The 19,240-nt window shown below is 38.8% G+C and overlaps 1 protein-coding gene and 1 long non-coding RNA gene across 3 annotated transcripts in view; one reads left to right on the top strand and one right to left on the bottom strand.

The window, feature by feature from the left end:
- LOC121628281 (retinoic acid receptor beta-like) overlaps nt 1–19,240 on the top strand; it is a 275,740-nt gene that overhangs the window by 182,009 nt on the left and 74,491 nt on the right. The window lies entirely within an intron of this gene.
- On the bottom strand, nt 1,707–10,361 carry LOC121628297. The gene is made up of 3 exons (XR_006008135.1): nt 9,976–10,361; nt 6,658–6,731; nt 1,707–2,195 (listed from the first exon to the last, which is right to left on the bottom strand). It is a non-coding gene; the product is annotated as an uncharacterized LOC121628297 (long non-coding RNA).

The raw sequence follows: 19,240 nt of genomic DNA, 5'->3' as shown, positions 1-19,240 counted from the left end.
TCTTGTGTTTAATCCTCAAACTTTATGATTACAGCTAGTGAAATTAGTCCACCACTTAACAAAACTGTTCAGCTGTTTAGATTCTGGCTGATTTAGTGCCACCAGATTCAGCTGATCTGCTTTGTGGACAGAGCTGATTTGAATTGTTAAAATGTTGTGCTGGCATATGGACCTCCAGAAGCACATGCATATGCAGCAGATGACAGTCTCATATGTGCTGACCTAAAGTCAGGAAAATCTTCCAAAGTCAAGGCTGCCTTCACATTCAGGCACTTCCTACACTTCCTGAACAGAAGAGACAGTGTCCTTCTGAAAACTCATAAAAGGTCAAAGCTAGCGTGGAATCAGTGTGGAGACAGAACAATTCAGTAGACTTTATTTACTGTTATCGCATTTATAATAGTTTGTGGAACTGATCAAATCTGTTTTTTTCCAGTGACAAAAGCAGAAAACCTAATCACTGAAAGTGGTTTTCTAAAACCTGTCTCATACAAACACTGAAAGCTAGTTAGCATGATAACTTGCTAAAGTTTCAGAGCGTTAAGATGATAGATGGTAAAGTATTTGAATGTTAGCATGGTTGCATGCTAATGTGTTAGTGTTAGCATTTCACTGCCATCTTGAATGTGCATGTGACAAATAAACAACTTGAAACATGAAACATGGTGGCATGCTAACGTGTTATTGTGCGTTCCAGTTGTCCTCGGAATTCAGAATTCCAAGGAATTTTTTGGTGTAAATGATGAAGTGATCTAATTTGTCTAAACGACGAACTCGTACGTTTCAGAGGACTCCAAGATTCCTGATTGCTGCGCCCAGTACCACTTCTGATCCATTTTTGTCTCCTTATTAAAATTCTTTCATATATTTTGTTTCCGTTAAGTTTCTAGTGTAAACAGTAGCGAGTTTTTATTGAAAATTACGACGTTATGGTAGGCTTGTTTGTAAAAAACTTGGGTCTCATGGTGCACATTTTTTAATGTTTTTGTGATTTTCTAGTTCATATGGCATTTGTAGATGCTCACAAATCAGTTGTTTTGGCGGTGTCCATTTTTTTTTATTTTATTTTTTTTTTAGAGTTGGTGCAACTGGAATGCCAACTACCTGGTAATGAAGTCACCTACTCTTGACTGCATGGAATTCCAAGAGAACTGGAACACAACATTAGAGCATTATGAGGTAGTTTGTTCATTCCAAAGGTGAAAAAAAGATATTAAAGAACTTGCAGAAGCAGTGCAGTGTAAAGTTACTCCTGCAAAGTTATGACCATGAAAGGAAAAGTCATTGCAAGAAAACATTTCCTGCATCCCAACCACAAAAAGTCTGCATCAGACTTTGCAAATTATCAGAATTTTACAATACAAGCAAGTTTTGGAGGCAAACATCCCACTTTCCTACATATTTAATGAAAGTTGCCTTATAGGAATACTCACTAAGCTGAGTTGTTTGCTTATGCAAACCAGAAAAAAAAAAAAATATATATATATATATATATATTAAAAGAATTTAGTTACATTGGGAAAAAAATGTATCTTAGTCTTAACCGTGATTCTAATGTGTTAATCCAACCAGGAAGTGACAAAAGTGTGGATGCCCAGCCGTCTGCGAGCATCCTACTACAGCTGAGCTAGTTTCTAATACTAGTAATAATAATAACCATAATAATGCATTTGTTATTAAATTAATCAATTTACTACAAACAGAACAAATACCAACAGTTTAGAAAAATAAACATCACAAAAAATGTCATTTAAAGGGGTTTAAAAGAAGATGTTGAAGGGTTTTGACATGAAGTGATACTGACATTATTGTTCAGTTTCAGGGAAAATTTCAAAGGTGTTACCACTTAAATCTGTAAAACCATGTGTAATTATTAAAGCAGAGATTTAAAAAAACACCTAAACCTCTCAAGATGATATCACTGTAGGTAACATTTTCTTCAGTGATTTCATTTCCTTTTACAGAATGAATGACGAACATTTTATGAAATGATTAGTTTGCATAAGCCAGCGTCAACATAAAAAGATTGAATCTGTACGCATGTCGTCAGTGCTGACAGGTCTTAAAGGACGAAGACAAAACTTTGAGCCGTGAACACTTCAGCCCTTTCTCTCCTCTGCTTGTTGGGTCTTGAGGCGTTGACACAGTGGGATTAGTCTGATGGAACTGGTTTGACAAGCGAGAGACCACAACCTCTGCGAATGAAAACACAATTCTGAATGCTCACATTGGTGGAGAAATTCTTCTCACTCTGAACCCCTCAGCCCTCTCTTCTTTTTAAACATTCTTCTTTCACGTCAAACCCACCTCAAGGGTGGGAATTTTGGAGGAAACTTAGCAACTGATCTGATAGACTGTATGTGAAAATAATGCATGTGAAATGAATTAATGCAACCTCATTGGCAATGATGTAAAGAGTTGTTCTTATCTTTGTGGTGACTAGATGGTAAATATCAGAGGAAGCATCTTGTATTGATTCATTTACATGGCAACTTTTGCATTGACCCAGTTTCCTCATGTCGGCATGTTGCATAAATTCTTTTTTCACATGGAAATGAATCTTACAAAAGGCTTTTTATTTAACTGTACCACTAAAACTGCTACATCTTAATGTACCAGTATACTGTGAATTATGAGCCTCAGTTACACTGTAAAAAACTGTGGTATTACATTTTTACCCTGGATTATTTCTTTTTATTATTTTTTATTTTTTTAAATACAGATTAATACCAATGAGAGTACAGAAATAGACATTAAATTTACATGCCTAATGTAAAATAACAAAAAACCCCGTTTCCATGAAAATATGTAAAAAATCTATATATTTAAGAATTTAATTTCATTTCACTAATATAGTGTTATAATTTTGTAATTTATCACAATTTTATTAAAATGTATTTTTAAGAAATAAACACCTAAATTCAAGTTTAATACTGTTAATACTCTGCTGTTAACTACTGTTATATAGTATAGAAACTGTCTACATGTACAGTGTTGGCCTAGAGGACGGGTAGGCCAGTTTGGTCCTAGAGGACATTTAGATATTGCCTACCCCTGGCCAGAAGATGAACCACTGTTGGCTCTTGAACAAGGCCTAAACCATATTTATGGGTAATTAAAATTTGCTACCATCTTCCATTAACATTAAAAAGTTGAAATATAACATAAAATCTCAGTAATGGTATAAACTCTATTTTTATCAAGTACTTTACTTTTTTAATAATATTTTTTTCTTTTTTAATCAACATTATTTCATTGGTTAACAGAATATTACAATTTTTGTAAAAGTTGCCAAAATGCCAAAATTTTAATCTGTATTTTCTTTAGTCCTTTAAAACTAAGCTTAAGTCCAAAGGAATTACTTTCACTGTGATTACTGACCATCTTCACGCTCCGGACGTTTCAGTGGGAGGCAGATTTGGACCACGGCAGGCAGTTCAATCGCATATATTCAGTGTGTTTGAAGCCAAACTGTTTGAGGTCAGACAGAATGAGGTCTGGCATTGTCCTGCTGAAATAACTTTGGACCTCCTGGGGGAAGACGCCATCTTGACGGCAGCATATGTCTCTAAAATTTCAATAAACATCTCTGTATTAATCATACCTTTGCATATTTGAAAGTCATCTGTTCTATGAAAAAGATGTAAATTAGTTTCTGCAGAGTTAATGTATGGCTTCCTCCTAGTTTCATGTTGCAGGAGTATTTCTGGATTTCTGTTCTGGAAATGTTCTGGACATTTCTGGGTGCAGAAGTAGGCAATGCTAAGAAAAAGCTTTTCCAAGGTACTCTTGAGCCATCACATCTAAAATTGGTCTGTAAAAACACAGGAAATCATATCAACACTGGACTTGTGTCTGCTAGATAAAGGTCCAAGCATGTGTTTGTTAGTCCTAAACCCAGGGGTGAAAGTAAGCCGGTATGGTCTGGTATTGCGTACCACTAAAAGATTGACTGGCGGTATGCAGTACCAGGAAGATGGAGAGTGGCTGCCTGCTGTAAAGGCCTTATTCAGAACCAGTCACAACTGCACTTTGGGTCAGACAATAGATCCATTAGCAACATGCGGTTTTGAAAACTACCTTGTATTTAAAAATTTCTTCTTTTCCATTTCTGAACTGTCAGTGCTGTTTTAGTCCATACTGAACAGAGCTTTGACCCGGCATCTCCCACTCTTCCTCAAGGCTCTTGCACTGGGACGTAAATTATACCAACGAATTTCCACATATTCTTGTGCTCCATAGGCCTACAGGCACCCTACAGTAAAATACTGAAATGTTTTTATTTGTTTCAGTTTGAAGTTTGTTATTTTAAAATGCATGGAGTGAGAGAGAGAGATAAAGGTTTCGGAAATAGTATCGGCAAGAATTAAAACTACTTTCACGCCTGCCTAAACCCAACCGCTTTGACAGGAAAGGAGAGCAGTGGGAATACATGGCAAAAGAGAAATAAATGTGTTGGATGTGTCTCAATGGAAACATGGAACTTAGCAGACCATTCTTAAAAAGAGGAAGAAAATACAGGAGATAAAATCTCTGTCCATCTTCAGAAGGGAAATTAATTATTTATGTATTTTTTTATTTATTTGTTTGTTTGTTTGTGAAACCGCAATACTTTGTGCAGTGGAGCAACGTAACTATTACATCATATTTCAGATCATGAGATTGATGAGAATGTCTGTATTCATGAACAGCACAAAGACTCTCTTATGCATGCGCATTGTAACCTCTTATTTGGGTTAATCACATGGAAAGGTAACAGGGCTTCAAACTGAAGTTTTTCTGCTGTGAAAGGCTAAACCGTCACATGGTCAGCTCCAAGAGAAATGTTTACTGAAAAAATTTTCAGTCCAGTTTTAATCTGCTACTTGAATATAAAGTTATCATACTGCTCAGTGCTCAATTACTTGTGGTAATAAAGCTAAATGAGCTTTTCCCTACAACTAAGCTCCAATGGGACATTTTGGATGAGTTCAGGATCCCAGTGAAGTACCAGAAAAGCCAATGGCTGCTGGGTAGCAATCAAAGCCTTCAAGGGACCCTAAAAGCCGTCATTTCCAAAAAGACAATAACATTGATTTACTGTTTAGGTGAGAAATTCACATTTTTTAAATGGGACTCAGCCAGAATCCAGGATTTCTTGCCTGGTTGCTGCAAGACTTCATAGCACAACTAGTTAAATTAGTCCACCACTTAAGAAGCACACACTCATTCCTGAGGTGCAGGTCTCATTTCTAAGTATATTTACTAGTTTGTTCTTCAGTTTTTAACAGAAATAAATACTGAAACGTAGACCTTCACAAAACATTTAACTCTTTGTTGAGCATTCATTGAAATACTTGTAAATCTTACATTTCAACAGTAGAAAATAGTGTTATTGTGATATTGGAGATTATTACAAGACTTGAACTTTTTTTATAAAATAACAGTCCTGCAGTAGAAATACAATGAAATGAAAAAAAATGAAAAGCTTCATTTGTCATTGCAACAGGTGCAATGAGATTTTTTCCAGTACAAACCCATCCAAGAGTAGACAACAACAATATATAAACAAACAGGATCAGGCAGACTGAGGCAGCAGCCGCCGTGCAGCGCGCCATTTTCACAGATGGAAAAGATAACATGAGGGAGTGGTCTGATAAGTTCAGATTTACCCTGTTCCAGAGTGATTGAGCATCAGGGTAAGAAGAGAGGCAGATGAAGGGATGCAGCCATCATGCCTAGTGCTACTGTACAAGCCTGTGGGGACAGTCTATAGCTTGTCCCCAGTCTGCATTTAGTCAGGTCTAGGTTCAGGTCTAGGTTCAACAACGTTATGTGTTCAAAGAATGAGGTCAGCTGACACCTGAATATCCTGAATGAGGGGGTTATTCCATCTTCCCTGATGGCCCGATGCCAGGATTCATGGGGCTCAGATTGTAAAAGAGTGGTTCAGGGAACAGGAAACGTGATTTTAATGCAGGGGTTGGCCACCACAGAGTCCAGCCCTGAACCCCATGGGGGGGTGTGCTGGAGAAGACTTTACGCAGTGGTGGGACTGTCCATCACCAATACAAGATCCTGGAGGAAAATTAGTACAACTCTGGATGGAAATAAAATTTGTGACATTGCAGAAACGGAACAATGACACAGCAAATGCTGCTGGAATCAAAGCTAAGGGTGGTCCAACCAAATATTGCGTGTGCTTTTTTTTTTGGCTGGGCAGCTTGGTCATTATTATATTACACATCTCCCTGTCTGTTAATTGCTTTCGGTTGTTTGGTCGTAGTGAGTATGTCTGAATTACTGCAGCCTGAGCAGAGTTCTGTTTTACTGGCCAGTTTTATGGCCTCAACCTTTTTGTATGAGATAATAAAAAAAAAATATCTTAACAATCTGTCAGGCTGCTGTTAAAAACCCCTCCGTTGATGAAAAACACATGAGGCAACCTCCTCTATTGACTGAACTGCTGTGCAGGGAGAGAGAGGGATGCTATCACATAATAATGTTATATATTTCCCCTCCCAGTTGTGCCACACTGAACATTTTCATTTGAATTTTCTGTCTCTTCTAAGGCTTAGGCTTTCATGTCTTACAGTGCTGACAAATCACATTATGTAGTGTTTGTTAGCATCAGGGGGAGCTGTATAGATTATGATGACAGGAAGAAAAAGATCTCACCAGATGACTTCTTTTCACTCTATATCTCTGCAGCTAAACTGGGCTTTTCATCATCAGTGCCCTGCATCAGCCGGCTGCGAGAAGCAGATAAAGATGGAGAGGTGGTGTGAATAATGGGTTAAGTCATCATATGACCAACAATCAGGCTTACTGATCAGATGTCAACATTATAGTCTCAATCCCAGATTTCTAACACTAATAGAGATTTATCAATGCAGATATGAAATTGACAAATGTACCAAAACAGAAATATGCAGATGCAGTCCTGTTAGCACTTTTATAAACTCCTGCATAATTCATTGTTTACCAAGCAGGATTTATTTGTAGCAGGGTTTATGTGTTAGTCAGCGGGAGGTCTCAAAACCACAACCAATTTCCAAAATACTCTCTGACAGTATGAGTGTTTCATGCTCCTATACCTCTGCCAAAATAAAGACAACAGACATGAACTACTCATTAATTTAAAAACAATGCATATATGCATCCCAGTTTTATCAGGCCAGATCCATATCTGGAGCCTTTTATGACAAACTGTGCCTGGACAAATAGAGCTGACAAGAAACTGGCTTAGATCAGCAAAAATTCAGAAAATTTTCATCTAACTTTTTTAAAGATGGATGAGTTTACTAAAATTAATTAACTGTGACATCATCAAATAACATCATAAATGTAAGGAGACAAACTACAGTGGTGATTCAACAGCTGTTTGATTAGCGTATTGACTGTTAGCATCTTAACTGTTGCATGTGCATTAACCGCTCTTAGTGTGTTCACCACTATTAGCATGTTCACCGCAGTTTGCATGTTTACCATTAACTGTTAGTATGTTCACCACTAACTGTTAGCCTGTTCAATGCTAACTGTTAGCCTCTTCACAGCTAACTGTCTTGTATGGATTAGACGTACTGGGTTTATTGAGTCTCTTTATTCAGAACAGAACCTCAGTGATGTAACAGAGGTGTTACAGCAAGACACCAAGAACCACCCCACCCATGACCACAGAGGCCGTCACCACGGGAAACCACACAGACCCAGGCAGACCGTGCAGACACCACAACCATAAGGCTGTATTGCAGGGCCCAGTCCACCCAGACAGGGAAGGTCACCATGGCAACGACCCCGCAGTCAGAGCAGGGGTTGTTCTTGTTGTGGATGGCCCCCATGAGGAAATCACTGGAATAAAAAACAAAAAACAAAGGAAAAAACAAAACAAAAAAAGGAGAATTATAAAAACTACATAAACAGGCAGCAGTTTAGAAAATAAATAAATATTTAAATTAGTAAATAAATAAATACAAAAATTAAATAAGTAAATATAAAAATGGATTAATTTAGCAGGAATAAAACTTATAAGTAGGTCTTGAGCCTCTTTTTAGAAACATCAACAGTCTCCATGGTCCTCAGGCCGGCTGGTCCACAGGGGCCCATAACGGTGAAACGAGGCCCCGAATTGGTTTTGGTCCAAACATTGGGAACAACCAAAAGAACGGTAATAGAGGACCTCAAGGTATGCAAAGGTGCATACTCTAAAAGCAGGTCAGATAAATAAGAAGGCCCAAGACCATTAACACATTTCTAAACAACTAAAATAACCTTAAAAATTTTTAGGAACTTTTTTACATGAATTAGTTCATGAAGTTAGTGATAAAAACTTAACTTGAAATTAGGAACTGTAGAACCAACTTGCTTCCACTTGTAAGAAGTGATTTAATGACGTTTTCCCAAATTAATTTATTGAACTAGTTCAACTTGACAGTCAGACCTGCTCAGTTCATTTAGTACCAACTGAGGAAAAACCACAAGGACTGATGAGAAATGTTTGCACTGCAGTTGCTCCTGCAGACAAAACAACAAATAAGTTTTTTTCATCTCACAATCTTTACGCCGATATTCTGACACTGTTCTGTTTGAGACACAAGTTTACAGGTTTTCTTTTCGTTCTTTTGTTCTCTCTTTTCGTTTTGCTTTAACTCAAACAGTAGGAAGACAGTTGTGGTCTGAGATTTCTGTTACCATGATGACATCAGTCTGTTTACTTTCTAAATGCTTTATCTGCATATTCCTCATGTAGATGGCTTGGCTCTCTGCATAATGCACCTCCCTTGCAATTAATTCTAAAAAAAAAAGAATCATTTGGTGCTCCAAACCTCTGTCGTCTGCAGAATTCACTCCACAGAAATCCATAAATAAACAAACAAATAAAAAATAACTTGAAAAAATGGGGCAGGTGTTGGTGGTGATCCTCAGATCTCCATCAATGTGGCACTGCGTAAAGTCAAGTGTTTTTGGCCATAATTAGACTTCTAACTTTGGTTTTCATCATGTGCACTGCCCTCCATGGTGCAGTGTAAACTTGTCTTTAAATGAATCCACTGTGTGTAAATCTAGTACGTGCACATTCAGCCCTGTACCAGCTGCGGTATCATTAACCTGGACCTGTGAGCCACCAAGCATCAATAGGCTTTTTCATGGCAGACTTTTTGACCTGAAGCAGTAGGACTGGCTCAGGTGTATTAAACAAGGGCTGGATTCCACGTCTGCACCTGTGCATGCTGGGAGAACATTTAGAAAAACAAAAGCTGGCAGTATTAGCTGTGTTATTTTCTTTTTTGTGCAAGTGATAGTGATGTAACACAAGCTTAAACTGTAACACAAACCTGATAAAAATATCAGGTGCAGACCGTCTGGACCCACATGGAGCTGCAGTGTACAGAAAGTCACCTAAACTGAATCTACACAGGTCTCCAGTGCTGTTATTGGACTGTTTGAAACACGTCACTTTAATTATGCTGGTATGTGATTTTAATCGAATGGTTGCTCTGTCTGGGAACCATCCAGCTTCCTCTTAGGTGAGCAGTTTCTGGTCTGGAAATTTAGGGTTAATTTGAGTTTATTTGGACTTTATTTTGACTTGTCAAGTTGTTGAGCAATGGTAGATTTAAACTGAGCCAGTTTCATGTTCTTGTGTTGCTCTTTTAATACAGATAATAAAAAAAAACAATTTGTATAATAAAAACATATCAGCTGAACATGAATATTAATTTGATTTTAGAAGTTGCTTTAAAAGTATTTTAAAAGTAATTTCTAAACTTAGTAAATGAAGTTTAGAAAGTACAACAATTATTATTATTGTTATAAATGTTCATTTTATGTTTTAAAATATATATGGTTAGTAAGTAAATATCTAAGGAATTTGTTTCACAGCAGCCATAAAATAAAAAATAAATAATATAAAATAAATAATAATCATAATTATAACAATAAAAATGTAATTTTTATTGATTTTGTTTGAGCTTTTCTTTTATTTCATTCCCAAACCTCCTTCATGCTGAAGACATGTGTTCCTGTTAATGAAGCTATGAGCTGCAGTCTTCATGAACGGGCCGGGTCAGCGGCGGGTCGGAACACACAGAAACCGAGCCAACCCGCGTCCCATCAGAGAGCCAGCGGGCTCATACGTGGTCTCTGATCACTGCTGGGGCCCTCGCCAGGTGTGGGGGGGCTGAAAGACAAGCAGAGAATGGTGAGAAGTCGGGTGCCACAGTGGGGTGTCTGTGATGTGAAACCTGCTCATTCTGTCCTCCGCTGTCCTTTTCTGCCTCTGGCTCGGTCTCTGGTTCTCTGTCTCTGCAGCTATTCAGAGCAGAGCGGGTGAGTCACACAGCTTCTCTGTTCAGGCCTCTCACTCCTCTTTCTTCCTTCTCTTGTTCTCTCTCTCTTTTTGCCCTCTCCCCTTGTTCACTTTTCAGCCTCCACGGTATCTGCAGGTCCATCTGTGCTCTTCAGGTGCTCAGCTGGACAGATAAGCACTGATTGGGTTTCGGGGGGCTGGTTGTAGAGCGGGACGGAGTGAGTGGGGGTCTGAGAGAGCTGTGTCATGTTTTCTGTGTTGTAGCTGTTGACTGCTGCTCTGTTTGTGCCTTATCTGTCCAGGTTTCACGTTTTCCGCAGTAACAATGTCAGTCTTTGTGCCGTCTGGGCCTCTTTTTGTCTTATTGTTCTGGGTTTTCAGGTGAAACCACAAAATCACTGCTGTCCCCATTTGGTGTTTTTAACTTGTCAGCATTTTGTTTCCACCAAACGGTGCACATACCCTGTCCTTGTGTGCATGTGGGAAACAGCTTAAATATGTTATTTAAAAAAAAAATCCCTGCATCCTGAGTCAAATCTAATTTGTATTGCTGCAGAATTTGTGACATCGGGCAACATCTAATCGTTATCCGTTGACTCGATGTGATCTTGTATTGTGATCAAACTTGTAACTGACATCTTCACCTTAATCAAGTGTTACAGCTTGGTTCAGAACTGCAACAGAAACAGGAAGGTGAGCAAAAGTTGGAATATTTATTTATTATATTTACATTAAAATGTGAGGATCAGCATCGTGCTGGAAGGCATGTATGTCGCACTACACAACACAAAACACGCCAAACTTGTCAGAAATCAGCTGAGTTCTCCTGAAGTCTGGTTCAGAAAGCAGGTTCAACTGAAGAATGAAGAAAAGAAGTTTAAATTATATTCTGAAAAGAGGATAAAACTGGAGAAAAAGGATCTCTGATGATAATCCTCATCAGAACCCTCGTTGCAGCATTATGGATCAGATGGAGACTTTTTAGAACAATAAGGAATTACAGTCGTCCAATATGGAAGGAACAAATCCATAGATAAGTTTTCCTGCTTCACTCTGAAACAGTTTTTTAGGTCCAACGACAACAACCTCAGTGCGAAGGAGAACCTTCAGAGTCATCCAGGTCTTTATGTCTTTAAGACATCTGAGAAACTGACTGGTTTCATCAGGCTTCATGGAGAAGTAAATCTGAGTATCATCCGCATAGCAAAGAAAGTTTTGCTGTGTAATATTATCTACAGGAAGCATGCACAAGGTGGCAAGTATCAGCCCAACTATGTCTATATGACTTAAACACAGACATATATACTAAGTCATATTTACCTGATATATCTCAGTGTCAGTATATGTGTGCACTGTTAATAAAACAAAAATATTAGTAAATAAAAAACAATTATTAGATAAAAATAAATACATTTAAAAAGTGGTTTGTAGCAAATTAGCGACAATAGGCGGGAAGGTGTTAGATGTAACAGGAAGAGATGATGATGATGATGGTGGTGGTGAAGAAGATAAGTGAGGCAGGTTTTCAGAAACACTTCTAACTTCCAGTCAGTCCTCTCCCTGAACTTTGTCGTCTTTCTTCCAGTGAACTCCTGGTGTAAGTAACAGCTTGGACTGGATAAACTGGATAAATATCACCCTTCCTTAGACACACACACACACACACACACACGCACCTCCCTCTCCTAATTTTTCTGGAACCCCCCAGGGTCTCCAGTGTCCTCTCCACTTTCCACAGCAGTGATAAGATGTCGACACGATTAAGAGCGAAAGCTAATCCGCCGCCCTGCCTCCACCCCCTCGGCTGTCCTGAATGCTCCGGCAACACAAAACAAGCCGGAACGAGCAAGCTGAACAGCTGATGGCAGAGAGAGAGAGGGAGGGGGGGACAGGTGGACAAGGGGTTGGATTGTAGCTAAATGATTAATGGGCGGCACTTTCGTTTTTTAATCTGTAAATGAGAAGGCCTGAGATGGCGGAGCCGATGCTCTGACATCCAATCCCCGGCCCATTAAGATAACAAGATGTTGGATAATCATCTCGGTTAAGGTGCAGCTTATCAGTCCAGGGAGAAGTGGCCTCGCCTCCCAGGTGGCAGGGCCCCAGTCCCCTGATGCTCCAGAGCTACATCTCAGCATTAAAAACAGATCTGGCAACATAAACAGTCATTCCAGGAAAATTACAGCAGTTCAGTCAATTATTTCCTCGTTGGTTTCTGAGTCGGTTTCTTTCTGCACATTTTGTCATTTCTTGATTTTTTCATCTTACTGTTTCGCTTTTTTGTGGATGTTTAGTCATTATTGTTAGTTACTGTCAATTCTCTCTCTTTGCTCTGTTTGCATTTCTTTTTCATTTTGTCTGCTCTCTGTGTCTCGTTTTGAGTGTATTTCTATTAATTTCCTTGTTTCGTTGCAGCTTCGAAAACTGTTTACCTTGTTTTTATTTGTTTTTCTTTTCAGTTGTTTTGTGTCCGCCTCGTTTTAAATAAAAGTTATTATGTAAATATTAAATGTCTTTTGAGTCCATTCAAGTCTGCATTTCTTTTCACTCGTTTTGCATCTTCCTGTGGACTTTTTGCATGAATATTGTGCCTAAATTTTAAAACTTTTCCTCAGTTTTTTTCATGTCTGTGCAGCTTTTTGCTTCTCTATTTCTTTTCTTCTGCAGTGTTTTCAGCCTTTCACAGATGTTTGTCCTTTTAATGTTTGCTACAAATCCTTTAAAATATTTTCATACAAAAGAAAGAAAAGCACTAAAAACTTCCTTTTCCATCACTTTAACCCGTTAAAGCCAGACCCAACAAAGACGGGGAGAAATGTCTTTTTTTTTTCTGGAATATTTATTTGGCCCTTGAATAAAATGTAAAAAATAGTTTAAAAATGTTATATTTATTTACAATTTTTAACACTTTTTTTGTAATTAATTAATCGTAATTAAAGTCCTGCCCCTAAAATTTATATATGACTTTCCTTATTTTGTTAATTGTAGTCATGTATATGTACCTAACCTGATATTCTTATCTCTTCATATAATTCTGTAAAACGCTTTGTGCTGCATTTATTTGTATGAAAAGTTCTATATAAATAAAGCTCTGCTTGATTGATTTTCACCACATTGATGTTGGCCTGAACAAAACAGTTAGATGTGTGTGTGTGTGTGTGTGTGTTTGGATTTTCACACTCTAATTAAATTCTGAATTTTGATGCTGATTATTGGCTGAAATGTGTGTGTGTGCAATAGATGAGGCATCCCTCATCTTTATTCCACTGTGCTGTGTTCTGTCTTTGACTTTATAAAGATAAACTTCATCAGGTAAAACATGTAGAACATCTAGAAACTTCTGCTAGGTAGATGTCACTTCAACAAGGCTGAACACAGGTTTAATGAACAGCTGATCGAAAGTATGAAAATGAAAAACACATGTAGAGCGACTGGTTGTTGATGTGTAAAATCAGATTAACTTTTATTTTCTCAGGATAGTCCGTTTCTTTCCGTTTCCTTTAAGCACAGTAGGAAAACTGTTTTGCCTCTTCTAATTAACAGCACAGAATGACAGCATGGCTGACCTTAAATAACCCCAGGTCACTATCTGCCACAGGCAGAACTCAAAACATTAAACAACGGTGTAGTGGTTGGGGGAAACTTAAGAAAGAAAACATGGCTCCTACAGCATATGAAGACATGGGCACTCCGCGGGCACAACCTCGCCCTGCCACGGATGTCAGTATGAAAAAACCGGGGGAATTGTTTGTTACACATTAAGTCACAGAAACCCCTCCACAATAATCCCGGATGAAGCTTCTCGTGGAGTATGAAAAACCAGGACAATCCACCTGGAGAAGAACAAAGTTCTTGCTTCTCACAGAGAATGAAAGCCAAGTTTCCAATAAACTGCAAGTTTCCAGTAAAGAAATCCCTGATTTGTCACTAGTAGTGTTTTTTAAAAAGAGCTGAGGTCTGAATACTCGCTAAACAAGACAATTCCAGTATTTTCCCGGATTGTACGTGTCATTCAGAACACATGACGAGATAGCAGAATGACAAAATTATCTCATGTTGACCTTTTACGTGGCAGTATATCTGTTTTGTGACAGTTTGGAGCCACAGTCATAAACAAAGTTTGATATATTGCACATCCCAAAGCTGCTCTACTGGACTGAGATCTGGTGGCTGTGGAGGCCGTTGGAGTCCAGTGAACTCATCGTCATGTTCTAGAAAGCAGGTGGAGATGATCTGAGCTTTGTGACATGGTGCATTATCCTGCTGGAAGTAGCATCAGAAGATGCTCCACTGTGGTCATAAAGGGATGGACATGGTCAGCAACAATACTCAGGTAGGCTGTGCTGGTTAAACCAGGCCACGTTGGTACTAAGGGACCCAAAGTGGGCCAAGAAAACCTCCCCCCACCATTACACCAGCAGCAGGCTGAGTGTGTACATACATGCATCCTTATACAGAAATCTATTAGTAAATGCTTACATTTGTGTCCATGAATAAAGTTTTCATGGTTAAAATGATCATTCTAGAGCTCTAGCTATGTCCAGAGGCCTTCAATAGAAATTTTTAAGACCAAGTTTAAGAATCTTCTCTTGAATTTTGCAGTCTGCAGTCAGATGGTGGAGGAGGGCAAACTGAGTTTAGCTGCTCTGCTTCTTTGTGTATGTGGTGTGATTGATTCTCAGCGCGTCTCTACAGCTCAAACTTCTGATCCTGTCATTTATTTATCCCAACAGCTGCCTCCTGCATCCCTCCCCCTGCACTCAACCTGGGTAAACACCTCGGCACGACACTTAGCTCAAGGGTGTCCTTTGGTTGCACATTTATAAGCTTCAAATGAGAAAACCCGCAGGCCCAGCGCTGGCAAATATCAGAGTAGTCGGCAGTCTTGGGTCAACTCGTGTCCTGTGGCGGTGGAGGGGAATGAAAAGAAAGCAGGATGACAGAGGAAGGACTGATGAATGAGAGAAATAAAGTAGAGAAAAAAAAATCAAGGCCAGAGAGCGGAAGTGATGGTTGTGTGTCTCAGCGCCACCTCAGACAGCGATGGTGCTTCCCCGAAGGCTCGTGGAGATGAAGTGCTCTGAGTGGCAGCATCTGTTCGCTGCTGCCACTGGAGATACGCAGCAGCTTCCCAGCCTTCATACCGCTGAGAGGGTTACACACCGGCTGGGCAGGCACAGGTTACCGTCGGCACTGATCTGTGTCCAGTTTTACATCTTTAATTGTCTTTTTTTTCTTTACTAAATTATAACCACAAGTGTAAAACAGGAGCGACCCATAACGTGTGATTAACCAGATTACAACCTGAGATATGGAGACAATAAAAAGATTTTCAGAGTAACTTTGGGTATTTTTAAAGTTCAAATTTTTTCAACATGTAAAATAACTTTACACATACATGATTACAAACTGCAGAAACATTAATATGTTGCACACATATTTGTACCCACAACCTTACAGCTGAGATCATTTTCATGTTTATAAGCTTCCTGTGCAAACACATCGTAAAACACTCGATGCCCGGTGTCGCAAACTCCACTGCTGAGCTTGCTCATTTTATTTCGATTTATCTAACGCTTTCATTTATTTATTTATTTGCTTTTATTGGGTTTTATTTGTGTACTTATTTTCATATAATTCATTTATTATTTAACCTCTTTTATTAATTGTTTTTGGTTTATTTAGTATGTAATTGTATCTTTTTTTATACCTCAAATTTTCTTTTTATTTTTTCCCTGATTTTTTACTGTATTTATTTAGTAAACACATTTAGGAAATAGTTCATTTTAGTTTTATTTTTACAGCAACAATTCAAAAGTTATTTCATGGTACTTTTACAGATGCAGTCCACTTCAGTCCAGGTCATTATAGTCCAATTATTACCCATTTAAAACAAATCCATTATATGATCGAGTCCAGTTTGTAATAACCTCCGTCAGAACCGGAGGACAAATATTCACCAGAAACAGGAAGGAGCACCATCTAACTGGACCGGGTGGGGGTCCAGTTAGATGGCCTGACATGCTCAGATCAGACTTCATTTGTGCACGGATCAGACTGCATGACGTGTGGAGTTTTGAGACTTCATTCAACCTCCAGACTCCTCACAGTTTGGCAAAGACATGGTGCGTTTAGGTGCTTGTGGAAAAAAAATATATATATATATATTCATGTAACACACATTTGTAGCTGTTATATATTCTTATATAGACTGTATTCCCTCCCTACCAATGAGCTGTGCTGGCAGCTCTGACACGTAGTCGTAGGACGTTTTCCAAAGAAAGCTGAAGAAGGTGCCACTCAGGCTTACTGCCTACAGTCTCATGGGTAACTTACAGAACTGTGGCAGAAAAAGTCTCTTATATAAGACTTTGTTTATAATCCCTTATACAAATGTAGTATATGAGACGTTGATAAGGCTGTTATACAAAGTTATGCTTTTCTCTAATGTAATGTTCCTTTGGTTAAATAAAAAGAGGTGAAATAGACTGTCATTGTGACAAGGTCTTTCATGATGCTAAAACTATTAGCCGCATGCTTAATGTGTGTGCTGTTGTCTCGTTTGCTTGGCTCTGCCAGCTGTCGTACAGACTCAGTCAATTTAACTATAAAATAAAATCTCACCCTTTCATACAACCTGGAGCTGATTTTTTTGTTTACTTAGGCAACGTTCCCTTCTTCTTTTCTTTTTCCATATATGCCAAGAAAGCAATTATCTTTAATCTATTCTCTTCTCACATTAGACTCATTTACAAGTTTATAATGTGGTTTAGTCATTAAACTATAACAGTCTCACATTTTTTCATAATCATTCAGAGGTCTTTCCTAAAAACCACGAGTTCACTTAAATAATTTCTTTTATGCCCTCCAGTTTGAACTAACTTAAGTACAATTTACACAAGTTGTTTATTTCATTCACATAAAGACTGAATCACATTAGCTGCGTTTCCATGACAGTATTTCGCAAAATAAAAGTAATATTTCTAACATTTAGATAAAGTGCAATTGTGATTTGCAGGTGTTTCCATTGAATTGTTTGTTTAGCGCATTAGTCTTTATTCTCATAAAATCTCGTCCCTCGAGACTCCACTTTGAGGAGGATAGGGATTTCTAAATCTTTGTAAAACTCTTGCATTTCGCTGTTGTTTGCTATCAAGGATGACGATTATATTTTTTTCTTTAATAATTTGTAAAAAGATTTCCGTCTCCTCCTGCGTCTACTCAGACTGCGCCATCTCTATTTGAAACTGGTCATGTGACCCGCTACGTCACGTCTGGTGAGGCGTAAATGTGAGAAAAGTGTTTCTATTACACATGCGATATACTTCTATATCAGCACGTCTGAAAAACTACCTCATGAGAGGCTAAAAACTATTTAGCGATATTTGAGAGTTGTTTCAAAATGTAGGTGTTTCCATTACTGTTTTTTTATTGCGATATTTAGCTTTTGCGCAATTGTAGGGGTAATGGAAACGCAGCTACTGACTCTGTTTCATGGAAAGTTAACTTAAAAGACTTAAAATCCTAAAAATTAGATATTTAATTAATCCAATGGTAACTGAAGAATCACAATAGTGGTGGGTGGATTGATCCAAATATAGATAACATTCCCTGGATAACATTTCCTGGTTCCCGGGGTGTGCGGCTGGAACATCGGGGTGTGTGCTGGCCTACGCCGGGTGGTTGTCTGGGGGGGGCCTGGTCCTCCTAGGCATGGTGCGGGCCCTCTGCCTTTGGGGGGTGGGGCGGCCGCTGCCGATCTTGGCCCACTGGGACCTGTGCCCCTAGACTTTGGGGGGGCTTTTGCTGGGGCTCTCCTCTGCCGCCCTTTGTGTGGGGCTGGAGTCATCTTCATGGTGGGGTGGCTTGGGTTGGTGCTCCGGGGCTGCTGCTGAGGGCCCGGGTCTCTGGGCTGCCCTGATCTGCCTCTGGCCTCCGTGGAGGCGTGGTCGCATTTGCACGATCTCACTCACCACTCTTCATCACTGATTACTCCTCTTCCTCATGCTCTGCATGCTGACATAGTCACTGAGTTGTCCAGTGGGTTTATATACCAAGAGATAATTCCTCTTTTTTTTTTCCTCTGAGTTAGTATCTGGTCGCTGTTGTGCTACTTTCATGATATGTCTGTTTGATTTGGTTATTATTTAAAAGCTCTGTTTTTTTGTAAAAGTTGTAGGAAATGTTCTGGTGTGTTCATGTACAGGTGTAACAGTTTGTTGTCTGGTGATGGTGTGGATTGAAGGGTCGTTTCCTTCTGTCTGTGATCTTTTTGTCTCCTTTCTTCTTTCCCTTTTGCTTCATTTTGCTATTTTCCATCTTTCTCTGTCCCCTCCGGTCAGGTCCAGCAAGATTACATTGATGCCATGATTCAAAGTAAATAAATAAATAAATGAATCAGATTGTCAAGAGGAGCCTTACCCATAGGCCTCCCCTTGGCAGAGCAAATTTGTTCAGCACGATACAGCAACCAGATTATCATTTTGCTGCAATGATGCTGGACAGGACAGGAAAAAAAAGAAAAAAAATAACACTGATGCCAACGTTGTTATCGATATTAGTCGATACATGTGTGATAACATCGATACTTTAATGTAGGGCATAAAAACGGTTTGAATCTTCATAAATAAGGAGGATAAAATGTTTTTTGGTGGATTCTGTTCACTGCTGTCACAAAGCACCTACATGCCCAAACCCAGCTTCTCTCAACGAGATGATGCCACATTTATGGTGTGAGTAGGTTTGATTTTCCTGCCTTAAAAACTACATGCATCAATTTAGTAGACTGATCTCTTTGCATTAACGTGTAAATTTTGACAACCCTATTAAAAGGTATCGGTACCGGTAACAATGACTCCAGCCTGTATTGACTTGGTATTGAATTAGAATCGCACACCCCCGATTTACATTGAACTTGGAAATGCACCTTTTAATTAAAAAAAAATTTAAAGA

The sequence above is a fragment of the Melanotaenia boesemani genome, chromosome 17 (genome assembly GCF_017639745.1).
Source record: "Melanotaenia boesemani isolate fMelBoe1 chromosome 17, fMelBoe1.pri, whole genome shotgun sequence".
Taxonomy (NCBI): domain Eukaryota; kingdom Metazoa; phylum Chordata; class Actinopteri; order Atheriniformes; family Melanotaeniidae; genus Melanotaenia; species Melanotaenia boesemani.
The sequence above is the reverse complement of the archived record's forward strand: the minus strand, read 5'-3'. Positions and strand labels throughout refer to the sequence as shown.